Source organism: Triticum aestivum, chromosome 7B, assembly GCF_018294505.1.
Source record: "Triticum aestivum cultivar Chinese Spring chromosome 7B, IWGSC CS RefSeq v2.1, whole genome shotgun sequence".
NCBI classification, from domain to species: domain Eukaryota; kingdom Viridiplantae; phylum Streptophyta; class Magnoliopsida; order Poales; family Poaceae; genus Triticum; species Triticum aestivum.
The window spans coordinates 668,857,048-668,867,106 of NC_057813.1; positions in this window are offsets into that span (position 1 = coordinate 668,857,048).

Genomic DNA, 10,059 nt, shown 5'->3' on the forward strand with positions numbered 1-10,059 from the left:
CAACACTATGTCGGTTGCCAGCTCTTCGCCAATCAGAGTCATATGCCCCCTACCGCTCTCCAAACAATCCCCATAACTTGGCCCTTCGCGGTCTGGGGGCTGGATATGGTTGGACCCCTTAAAGGGGGAAGCCACAAGAAAAAACACTTATTGGTCATGGTAGACAAGTTCACCAAATGGATAGAAGCCAAACTAGTTAAAACGGCCGAATCCGGACCAGTAATAGACTTCATATCCAGGGTCGTACACCGATACGGTGTCCCCCATAGCATCATCACTGATAATGGCTCAAATTTCATAGCCTATGAGGTGAAATCTTGGTGCGGTAAAATGGGCATTAAGCTCGACTATGCTTCCGTCTACCATCCTCAAACAAACGGCCAGGTCAAATGGGCAAACGGTCTCATCATGAGCGGCATTAAACCCAGACTAGTGCGATCCTTGACAGAGTCGAACACGCACTGGGTCGAGGAGCTCGACTCCGTACTCTAGGGGTTGCGGACCACGCCGAATCGCACCACCGGATATACACCATTCTTTATGGTGTACGGCGCGGAAGCAGTACTACCCTGCGACATAATACATGATTCGCCATGCGTACGCATGTACGAAGAGAAGGAAGCCGAGTTAGATCGGCAGGATAACTTGGATGCCCAGGAGGAGGAGCGCGACATCGCGAAGGCCCGTTCTGCATTCTATCAGCAACAGGCTCGGCGATACCAAAGCAGAGAAGTGCGGGCCAAAACTTATAACATTGGCGAGCTCGTTCTATGCTTACCGGAGAATAAGAAGGACAAGCTCAAACCCAAGTGGGAAGGTCCCTTCGTCATTGACAAACTTCTCACCGGAGGAGCGTACCGCTTACGTAATGCGTCCGATAACAGACTCGAGCCAAACCCATGGAACGCGGCCAGACTCCGGAGATTCTACGCCTAGCGCCGACCTTAGTGTTCGTCTCCTTACCTCCTCCTTTTTAATTATGCTCCCTCCCTCTTCCTTTCTCGATCTTTTTCTCTTCACACAAAGTATTTCATACAGTACGGACTACCGAATTACTCCGGCCGCACTATGTGTGTAAGCATTACCTGGGGGCTTCCTATACGGAAGCTAAATATAAATTACTCTCAAGGCTTTTTGCCCATCACACATGCATTTCTTTTTCCATGTGTGCCTTTTCATCACCATTATATGCATCGATATGACTTAAGATGTGGCCAAGCTGGGTTGCCTGGCTCCTGCGTTTATGCCCTACGTTCCCATTAATTCGGCTAGGGCATAAGGGGAGCACCTCTGTGATTGTTACTGCCGGTTGAGCCGGATGTGTACCTCAGACTGGGTGAAGCCGAAAGCTAGTTTCCTTAAGAGAATATTCGGTCAGTGAACAAAAGATGTATTCATTTGTTAGAACGTAAATCCCCAGAAGTCTTGTATCATGCGCCATCGTTCGCTGTCCGGACATGTGCTTTGCCGCATGCATTCCCAGGGAAAGGAACCCCTAACGGAACTATTCTCCCTGGAAGATGTTTCTTACTATCCATGTAATATAACATAACTAGTTGGGTACTTGTCCGTTCAAGCACTTATGACCCCTACGCCTGGTCTCCACGCATACCCCAGTTTTGTATAACTGAGCGGGTATTCAGACACACCCCGGACTGTAGGATCCGGGGGCTGAAGCGAAAAGGTCCGCCATGGCAAATGATTTTAATCCGGCTAGGGGCTACTTATGCCCATTAAATTACACACTCACTTGGACTGACTATATTCCTCCGCTATGCCATCCAACAGGCTATCTAGTTTACAATCCTGTTGATAATACTTAGCGGCTAATGCTACCTGGTCATATACCAGACTTACGGGAATTTCTTGCCCATCAGGCCCCGCCGGTCCTACTTTGGCCATATGGTTTGGGTCCAGCTTGGTGTAGCGCGTCTTCACCATTGCCCAAGCTTCTCTTGCACCTTGCCGGCATGCTGATATCTTCCATAGTCGGAAGCGCCGCCGGGCTCCTTGAAGCAGGTCCACAAGCTCCCCCATGCCATTTGACAGGGGGCTTGATGGCCACAAGGCCTGAGCAACGACGTGCATCACCCGCCGAGCTCGTTCATGCAACTATGAAAGTTCTTGCAGTACATCACCTATAGATGAGGGCATCTCCTCCGGGGTGACCCGTTAACATTCCTACAAGCAAAATTCTTTTAATACTCTTCCGCGCCGAACTACCATATGGTTCATCTAGGCACTCACCATAAATGTCGCGTCGAAGCCTCTTATTCTCCTTTACGGAGTCCGCCAGTTGGGCGTGGACGTCTTTCAACTCTACGTCTAGCCGGACATTGGTATCTTGAAGATTGTTCTTCTCCTGCCGCACTTGCGTGAGAATGCACTCACCAGCCTTTAATTGCCTCTAGAGATGTGACTCGTCATCTCTCTCGCCCTCCGGATTCACTCCGGGGTTATCTGTAGAATTTTCTGTTAAATTCGTCATACCAGCCAGTTGCTAACTGGTACGTCTTCGTTCAAATCGAGATAAACGTTACCAGATGAGGCCTTCTGGGATTCCTCTAGCTCGGCAACCGTGGCCCTCAGTTGGGTCTTGCACTCCTCTAGCTCCAGAGACAATTGCCCATTCTTATCTACAAGAACATGCGCATAAAATTGATCCTTAAAACTGTTGTTTCAACCATTTCAAGTCTCAGGGGCTACTACTATACATGCCTATCAAACTTTCTTACCCGTATATCTTTGGTATACTGGTCCGTCGCCCGGGCAAGCCCGCCTTGAGCGGCCCGGATGTACGCGTCTCCGGAATTGAACGCATTAAATGCCTCTTCGGAAAAGATGTTGTTGCGAAGCACGGCCCGTCTACGCCGGTGATTCATGGCACTTTCCACCTTAGAATTCGTGGCAGAGAGCATATTTGCGTCCTTCGTCGGAGGACTATGCGGCATTGGACCTACGTTCGCCTCCTCTCTCAAAGTCGGTTCTGGAGCCCGGCTGGTGGAGGCGTGGTTGGCAGGATCCCTGGATATAGTCCGAATACTCCTCTTCCTACCAGGATGTAAAGGGCGCTGTTATACTTCAAATAACAATAATTACATGATTAGTTGTTTCCTTACCTATGTAGAGGCATGTCGGCCCTAACCGCCTTCCTCTTGAGCCTACCCAATCCAGACGCCTGTGGCTGACGGGTACCTAGGGGCTCGGCCCTATGCTCCGACGGTCGTCTCTGTCAAAAACAAGACGCTTCGGGGATAAGGCATGACATCAGGAAAGATTCCTCTTCAGAGGATCGAGTCTTCAGCTTGGCTTACACGCGACGAAGGTAGCAGTCCGGGATAATCAGTAGTGATAGCCACTGGGGTGCCATCACGGCTCGCCCGATAAAATATCCCGTCGATAAGCTCCACGGCTGCATCCGGGTCTTCTTCGAGTCCTGGATCCAGGGCCCTTTCGGGGTCCTCTGGCTGTGGGGAAGGGCTGGAGATTCCTTCTACGGCCCTCCTCAGTTCCTGCTCAGAAATATCAAGGCAGGTAACCTCAGCAAAGAACGCCACGATAAGTGAAGCGAGAAAATAAATGACGACTTACCCAGTTTGGGGGATTGTACATGGAGAATCCGTCCCGCGGTTTGATATGAAGGAAGTCTTCCTCTTCTCCTTTGTATAGGTCGGACACTATCCTTGCCAGAGCGGTGGCGGAGTCCAGACCCTTACGGCCACAACAGGTGGCATCGTCTGTCCCGTTGAAATGCCACATAGGATTACCCCAATATTGAAGCGGCTGCACTCCCCGCATTATGCATATTGCCATGACCTCGACTATCGTCAGTCCAGAGTTAGCCAGTAACTTTATCCTGCTCATCAGGAAATGTATTTCCCTGGTATCCTATTCTTGGGGGCCTCGGGGTGCCAGCTTAGACGTGCCCTCGGCGGGGCGTTACTGAACATGGGGAGTCCTGATCGGACTAGATCCGGAAGGGGGGCATCGTCAATATAAAACCACTCTAAAGCCCAGTTCTCGGGTGCCTTCTTGGGAGTACCGGATAGGTATCCGGTCTTGGCGATACGCCGTACTTCGGCCCCGCCCACTTGGCATAGGGACTCTCCCTGGTTGCAGGGGACAAGGCAGAACAAATTCTTCCACAAACCGAAATGAGCCTCGCAGCCTAGAAATAGCTCACAAAGGGCGACGTACCCTGCTATATGTAGTACGAAGGCTGGGGTAAAGTTGTGCAACTGGAGGCCGTAGAACTCCAGAAGCCCACGAAGAAATGGATGAATGGGAAACCCGACGCCCCTTAACAGATGCGGAATGAAGCATATTCGCTCCTTTGGAGACGGATTTGGGGATTTCTTCGCTTGTTCTCCGCCGTTATAGGTGGCTATTCCAGCTCAGACAGGGACAATGAACGCTGGTGGGAGAAGCCCTTGGGTTTGTAGCTTTATAAAACGGCTATGAGAAACTGAACACTCTCCCCAATCCCCCGGCTTGGGGAAGGGGGAGCGAGCAGAAGAGTTGCGATGCCCGGCCATGTTGGAATGGTTTTTTCGGGGCGCTCTGTTGGACGCTTGCTCGGAGGGGAAGAGTGAGGTTTGGATCTGGGAATCCCCGTCTCTTCAAATAGACGGTTAGCCCGAAGGATCAGGGGTGGCAAATGCGAAAATGCCTCGACTCCTCGCATTCGCTCGACACGTGGAAATGGTCATTATTGAGGCACTGAAGCCGAGGAGTACAAACATCGATGAGGCATCGGGCACTGTTCGTCGTAATAGGTACATTGGAGTATTCAGAGATGGAACCTGCCTTGCAATGCCAAAGACAAGACTGCATGCCGGACTCATCGTCATTGAAGCCTGGTTCAGGGGCTACTGAGGGAGTCCTGGATTAGGGGGTATCCGGGCAGCCGGACTATATACATCATCCGGACTATTGAAGCGTGAAGATACAAGACTCAAGACTTCGGCCCGTGTTCGGATGGGACTCTCCTTTGCATGGAAGACAATCTTGGCGATCCGGATATTATATTTCCTTCCTTGTAACCGACTCCATGTAAACCCTAGCTCTCTCCGGTGTCTATATAAACCGGAGAGGATGGTCCTTAGAAGGCCGATCACAATTACAATCATACCATCATAGGCTAGCTTCTAGGGTTTAGCCTCTATGATCTCATGGTAGATCTACTCTTGTAGAACTCATATCTTCAATATTAATCAAGCAGGATGTAGGATTTTACCTCCATCGAGAGGGCCCGAACCTGGGTAAACATTGTGTCCCTTGCTTCCTATTACCATCAGCCTAAGACGCACAAATCGGGACCCCCTACCCGAGATCCGCCGGTTTTGACACCAACAACGGTTGCTTGCTGGGGTTGCTCTCTTCACACTCTCTCGCACAAAATGACTATGGCCACATCTCTAACATCCCGGCGGATCACGTCCGCCGGGGGAAGGGGTGGATGCTTAGTGTAGACGTTGTCGCCGTCGCCGACAGCGAAAACCCACTGTCGGCACGTCCCGACCAGGGGTCCCCGCCGTTCTCTCTCACAAAGCCAGTGAGGTTGCCTTTGTCCCTTGCTCACTGCCACGATATGGTCAGTTGCCGCCTCCCGCCGCCCTCCTCTAGGTTGAGCTACGTCCTGACATCCCTTAGGTACAACTCCCTTTACAGTCGGCTTGCACCACTGCTCCAGCTACCCACATCACTCCATGTGGATATTTCTCTACTTCTTTGTCCCGCACATAACTCTACTGGCTTCTACGTACTGTATTTGTGATGAGTATATGTCTTATCAAAACTAGTCCCAGTAATCTTATTCTAATCATGCTTCTTTAATTTCTTCGCCATAGGGATGCTCATCTCGATTTTGGTGAAACTGTACAAAATGATCCGATGGTCAAAGGGTTGCAAACTTCATTTCTTCAGAAGCTCCAACGTTGCCAGCAAATTAAAGCCTGGTTAGGGTTTACAGTTCAAGGGCTAGGGGCTGCATGGATCGTTTTTTTCTTTAGTTGTCTATGTTCCAAAATAAGTTTCTACTTTAGTAGGAGTACAACTTTGTACTAAAGTTTGCATAAAGTTGAGACACTTATTTTGGAACGGAGGGAGTACATATTGGCTATGATCTGTCAATCATTGAGATGCAATATCATGCATGTTAGTCTCCTTTATATTTGATGAAATGTTGCAACGGGCAACCTTGGACGCAAGATACATGAAATAGAAGCTGGAAGCTTCATAGCATTGTACAAATTTATCTCGCTGATAAATTACAGTATGTACTATACTAGTACTATGTAAAGAGTTAGGTGTCGCACGGTGTCCAGAAAATATGGTGATAGTGTGAGGTGGGCCATGTAATCACTGAGTTTGTGTGTTTTACTACTCTCGCACTCCTCCGCTGTAAGAATGGAGAAAATTGTAATCTATTAGTACCTCCTTTCGCTGAAAGCGTGGGACATCCAGCAGTCCTACCACCTTAGTAATTATGACCAATGAGCCGTCAAATCACATAGACCCAATAGTAAGTTGGACGGACGAAGCAACCATCACTCTTGAATCCGCTTCTCCCTTCATTGCAGGCACCAGTGAGAGGTCGCATCCGCTCTGCCCGGGCATGAATGCGGCACCGATTCTTTGGAGCGGCGCTGGCCGTTTTGGGTGGGAAGCACGTGCGGGTGATGGAGGGGCTTTGGGTGGGCCAGGCTGGTCAGGAGCGGGCGCGGCAGATGTCTGCCTATCCTGACCGGACGTCCAGAAACGAGAGGATGCACCGACTCTCGCGGCTAAATCGTACACTACACACCATCTCTCTGTAGGAGTTGGTCGATGTGTCGCTCTCCCTAACACACACATGCTGTTAAACACACACACACACACACATGCACATGCGCACACAGGTTCATAGAATAGGAATATCGTATGAGTGCGAAGCCACAGGAAGTAAGATACAAATTGAGTACGTACAAGAAGATAAGAGGTGACGAATATTCCATCAAACCTGGACTGAGGAGTAGTACTCCCTCCGTCTAGGTGTTAAGTCATCTTACGAAAATCTGATATTCCCAAAATGTTTAGGCGTCGTCCATTAACTTCGCATCTCAATCCCCTCCTGGCCTTGTTGCTAGCGAGCTTTGTTACTTAGGGAGCATTTGGGTCCTTAGCAAGAACAGCTTATAGCCTAGTCGGGCAAGTTTAGGCATTTGGAACTGTTAAAATACGTTAGCTTTTGTGGGCCAGCTAGCTTGGGTGGGCTCGAAAAACCTTGCTAGCTCAGGAGAGCCAGATCGGCTCGCTTCCGACGGCAAACTTTGCGTACTACCTCCGTCCTAGTTTATTGTTCCCCATTGTATTTCATGTCAAATTTTGACCATAGATTGAACTAACATAGTGTTCATGCATGTCACAAAATATTATGTCATTGAAAACTATGTTCAAATACGAATCCAACGATATATTTTTTGTTGACATGCATTAACATTTTTTAGTTAAATCTTTGGTCAAAATTTGGCACAAACTATAAAGGGGACCTATAAACCAGGATGAAGGTAGTAGTAACATAGACTAGTAATTAACATATGCAGTGTAACCAAACGCTCCTTACTCTGCCTTGTTATCTCCCCTAGAAACCCAATGCATGGAGCACAACTACGCATTAATCAGGCAAGAAATCAAAGTTGGCTTGCATGCGAGTTAATACGTGGCCCTACATGGTAGCTAAAACAGCATCTCTTAGTTGTTGGGATTAATTGTTGCATTTAGAGACAGAAAACAGGGAGTTTGATTGGAGGAAGGACCGGTCAAGTTTCTCCTTCTCCTCCAATCTGCTTGCACCTTGGTCCCGCTGCACCTTCTAACATGACTTATTACACCTAGACGGAGGGAGTAGTATGAGATACGGTGGCACACTATCTTAGGTCGAGTACAAGTGCCCAAAATTGTGTGCATGTTATAATAAGGATTCACTTAAAATAGTACGTGAGTGAACAGAGGGATCAGTTGGACAGTGTTCATGAGTAGTAGCGAGATGTGTGAGGTAAGATACACCACTGGCGCTTTTAATTTTTCTTATTAATTTGTTTGTTCACCCTCTGACTGGTGGGACCCAATGTACTACATGGAGAGAGGTAAGGTGACTAAGGCTGCATTGTTTCTGTACTACCAACACTGCTTTAAATCCCAAAAGACCTTAGACTAGTCACAATGGATAGTAACTTAGACTAGTAACATATGTTACTAGTCTATGTTACTACCTCTATAGTGGGGAGTAACATTGTGTGGTATCATGCAACACTTCATTTATTAGATTGTAGACTCATTTTGTCTTGGTATGTGTGATGTTACAGTAACTAGATATGTTACCACGTGCCTCTCTTTCCTCATTAATTACTCGCCACATCATCTATTTTGCCTAAAGATGTGTGATGTCACCACCTATGTTACTCCCACTGTGGATAGTCTTACCACCAAAGCCACATGACACGATTATGATTTAAATCCCAATGACTCCCACGCAAAAAAAACACGGCATGCTTGTCACACGAATGCAGGAATGTATAAAAGGTTATTTTCCTCTCGTTGAACATAACGGGAGGGTGGTGTAGCTGGTTAGCCTGTTCGCTCATCAAACTTGAGGTCTCGGGTTCGATAACTGCACTTGAGCATAATTTTGTTTTTGTTCGACTTCTTTCTTCCACCCAATGACAGGTAGGCCCCGCATGACAGAGAGAGAAAGTGATCTGGGGCGGTGCTAGGAGGATTTTTTGAGTGGTCAAAATGGATGGATACGGAGCTATACGATCTAATAGTGACCGTATAATCACCTCACCACATATACGCTGCAGCCTCGGCGCTCATTTTCTAGGGTTTGCACTCTTCACACTCTCTCTCCAGTATATATATACACGATGGAGCCTCAGCGCTTGTAGTTGCTCTCTTCACACTCTCTCACCCTCTCCAGATCTAAGTAAGACTTCGTTGGCCTCTCTCTCTCCCCTCACTGCTGGTCAAAGAGCCAGCAGGATCCGTCTATCAGGAAGGGAAGGAGGCTTAACGCTGTCGCCGTCGATGAGGGAGGAAATCCACTACCGACGCAGTTGTTCTCTTTCACCCAGTGGCGGTGCGGGAGGGCCTCCGACCCCTTCTTCTTCACCGTCGTACATAGTATGGGCCGAACGGCCTCCAGTCGCCCACCGAACCACACCCCAAGAACCTCAAGGTATAATTTACTTATTCCACATGCATTGCTCTAGCTGCATGTGGGCTTTTTCCACTTCTGCACTCGAATGTAGGTGTTGGATCAAACAGGAAAGTAGTGGGGAAAGTTGTATAGCATGAATCTAGGACGTGGTCCAAAGAGGAAAAGAATGGGGGAAAGTAGTGGGGAAAGTTGTATAGCATGAATATAGGATGTGGTTCAAAAAGGAAAGGAAGGGGGGAAAGTAGTGGGGAAAGTTGTATAGCATGAATCTAAGACGTGGTTCAAAGAGGAAAGGAATGGAGGAAAGTAGTGGGGAAAGTTGTATAGCATGAATCTAGGACATGGTTCAAAGAGGAAAGGAAGGGGGAAAGTACTAGTACAGACTGGCTATCCAGCACCTACGTTGGTCGAAAAGGGAAAACAATGACAAACACAGTGCGCACATCTGTAACAAACTGATCTTTTGTTTTGGGGGGGCAAGGTTGTAGAGTTTGAGCAGGACTAGATTTGTTGCGCTCACATAGGGAAAGGTGTCTAAAGATAACAAAACTGGGACCAACACAAATATGCTCCTTGGTTGTTTATTCTTTGTTGCAACAGATTGTGCATCACCCCTTCATACATCGGTAGATGCACATGGTGCTGGTGCGTCCACTGTCCCGTGCAACTCTTCAGTTGTTGTTAATCTAAGGCCCTGTTTGGTTAAAAACTCCCTAGTCCCTACCTACTTGGTTCCAGGGACTAAACATGGACTAGAGGTTATTAAATGACATGCTAAAAGACCATGTTACCACTAATAATGAACTAATAGAGACAAGGTGCGATGCGGGGCAGGGGCAACTGTTGGAAAAAGTCCCAAA